Source organism: Jaculus jaculus, chromosome 3 (genome assembly GCF_020740685.1).
Source record: "Jaculus jaculus isolate mJacJac1 chromosome 3, mJacJac1.mat.Y.cur, whole genome shotgun sequence".
Lineage (NCBI taxonomy): Eukaryota > Metazoa > Chordata > Mammalia > Rodentia > Dipodidae > Jaculus > Jaculus jaculus.
In genome coordinates, this window is record NC_059104.1 from 177103640 (window position 1) to 177106689 (window position 3050).

The window sequence follows — 3050 nt, forward strand, 5'->3', positions numbered from 1 at the left end:
AAACATCTTTACATTTCTCACGCTTTCCCCACCCCACTATTCCATAGGAAAGATTTTTATCGTCTTTAAGGTTTGACTCTGTCCTGTGGCCAAGTTTTGCATCTTCTTCTCTATTTAAATTATTTCCTTGTAATTCCTGGGTTTTGTTTTCAAATGTATTGTACGTGTATGTGACGTGTGTGTGGTGTGTATGCATGTGTGTGGGGAGAGGGCAGAGTCAGCATTAGGTCTCTTCCTTAGTTGTTCTCTATCTTTTGCTTTGTTTTTCTCTTTTCAGTTTCCTTCATACAGGTAACCCGGACATGTTAGCACTCGTGTCTCAGCACAGGCACAGCGACAAGCTCTCTCTATGAACCTGGGTCGACAAAAATACTGAACGCTTCACGAATTTGCAGGTCATCCTAGTATAGGAGCCAAGCTCATCTGCTCTGTATCCTTCCGCTTGGAAGATATGTGCTGCTGAAGTGAGCACTCCACCTTCTTTTTTGAAACAGGGTCTCACGTGAGGCCCAGAGCTCACCTGTTTGGTTAGATGAGCTAAGCCAGCAAGCCCCAGTGATCTTCCTGTGTCTGCTCCCTCCATGCTGAGATTACAGGCACACGTTGCCACACACGGCTTTTATGTGGAGGCTGAAAATCCAAACTCTGGTCCTCGTGCTTGAGTGACAAGCATTTTCCCAATGGAACCAACATCTTCCCAGCCCTAGTTCCTTCCCTTTCCCTTTCCCTTTTTCCTTTCCCCTTTCCCTTCCCTCCTTCCTTTCTTCCCTCCCTCCTTCCCTTCCTTTCTTTCTTTTTGTTGGTTTTTTTGAGGTAGGATTTCACTCTAGTCCAGGCTGACCTGGAATTCACTATGTAGCCTCAGGGTGGCCTTGAACTCACGGCAGTCCTCCTACTTCTGCCTCTGGGGTGCTGGGATTAAAGGCGTGTGCCACCATACCTGGTCCTTTCTATTCCAGAGGATCTATTGTGTTCCATCTTTGGCTTGATAGCTCTTCTTTAAAGAAAGGATGACATTTGAGATCCAATTCTCATTTCCACTGGGCAAAGCCCAGGGCAGAGCCAGGGCTGTGGGGATATTGATGGAGAGTGAGAGCTGTGTCTCCTAAGTAGACAGGCTTCTTCCCCAGATTTATATATATATTTAAGGAGATGAAGAGACAGAGAGTCAGATAGAGAAAGAAAGAATGGGTGTGCCAGGGCCCTCTAGCCATTGTGAATGAACTCTAGATGCATATACTGCCTTGTGCATCTGGTTTATGTGTCTCTTGGGGAATTGAACCTGAGTCCTTAGGCTTTTCAGGCAAGTACCTGAACTGCTAAGCCATCTCTCCAGCCCTTCCCCAGATTTTTATTTTTTTTTTTCTTGTTTCTTACTTCTATGTTTGGCAATTAAAATATAATAATACTTAAAATTTTTTTTGCCTTATTTCATATTCTTTAGTGGTGCTGGGAATGGAACCCTGGGCTTCATATATGCTAAGCAGGCACTTAACCTCTGAGGTACATCCCCAACCATGTGCTCTGATTTTTATTGACTGTCTCATTTGCCTTATTCTTATTCTATTGTGCACTTGTGTCCTGCTTTTGGAACTTAATGTTTTACCATAAGCATTATTATATTATTATACAGCAACGGATCTTGATAGCCATCTTTTTTTTTTTTCAAATAATAAACATTTTACACATTTTTATCAAACTGAGAGCATTGTATACCTTGTGTTCGATGAGTGCCTGAAGACCTTAAAACAGTTGCTCAATACTTTGTAGATGAATTAACAATGAACAGAACTATCTACTTCACAATGTCATGTTTCCTACTTTAAAAGTTAACAAAGATGTCCCACCAGTTAAGGCATGGTTATTTACTATTTTTTCTATTGTTTTAACTGAGTGACCTCATTAAATCCAATGTTATCCCCACAGAGGTAATTATGGCACATGTAAAATGTGGGAGGTAATGAGAAAATTGCTTATTGTTGTTCCTTCTAGAGTAGCATGTTGCTTCAACCAATCTGTGGCTCTTGTATATTTATTTCTCTCTCTCTCTCCCTAGTTTTTTTTTTTTTTTTTTTTTTGAGGCAGGGTCTCACTCTAGTTCTAGGCTGAACTGGAATTCACTATGTAGTCTCAGGCTGGCCTCGAACTCATGGCAATCCTCCTACCTCTGCCTCCTGAGTGCTGGGATTAAAGGTGTGCACCACCATGTCCTGATATTTCTCTTCTTTTGAAGTAACATATGTCAATAAATTTGTATTCCCAAATAAGTTGTCTGAATCAGATTAGGATTTCTTGGGCCACTCTATTCTTTAATTCCCAATGCTTCTCTGGGAATTGTCCCCCTTTTATGTCCTTTCTGAGGTTGTCTATGAGCCACTCTACTTAAGGTGACACATCTTTTTTAGGTGCATTTTTTCCTCCTGCTCCCAAACACGGGGTGGTCAGTTGTATGAAGGGCAAGCAACATCCTGCCAATGTGGAGTGCATGATTGCAGCTGCTGACAGACAGAAAGAAGGACATTACTAAGTGCTTTTGTGGGGTGACTGGACAGAGCTGTCCCTTGACAAACTGTACTCGGCCACAGTCTTATCAGGACAGCCTGGTGTTCTCAGTGCCAAGCCTACAGATCCAGCTGGACCAGGACATGCCTAGAGCAGTTGAGGCAGTAGTCTGTGTGCAGAAGGTTCTAGGATTCCCTCAACAGAAACAAGAGCTTTAGGAGTTGCTCAATGTGACCCAGCTATAGAGGAGGTGGATATAATAGTGATGTGGCACAATTCAAGACAGGCACTTCATGGAAACTGCTGTGAGAGTGCAAAGCGCCTCTGTTTTGTGTTCTCTGTCAGAGTGACCACAGGAGCTGGAGAGATGGCTTAGCCATTAGGGTGCTTGCCTACGAAGCCTAAGGACCCATGTTCGACTCTCCAGATCCAATGTAAGCCAGACGCACAAAGGTAAGGCAAGCGCAAGATCGCACATGCCCACTAGGTGGCACAAGCATCTGGAGTTTGCAGTGGCTGAGGCCCTGGCATGCTACCTCTCTCTCTCT

At 43.5% G+C, this 3050-nt stretch overlaps 1 non-coding gene across 1 annotated transcript; it reads right to left on the reverse strand.

The window, feature by feature from the left end:
• Positions 1-365: 365 nt before the first annotated feature.
• On the reverse strand, positions 366-472 carry LOC123459728. Its single transcript, XR_006636480.1, has one exon. It is a non-coding gene; the product is annotated as a U6 spliceosomal RNA (small nuclear RNA).
• Between the last annotated feature and the right edge of the window lie 2578 nt (positions 473-3050).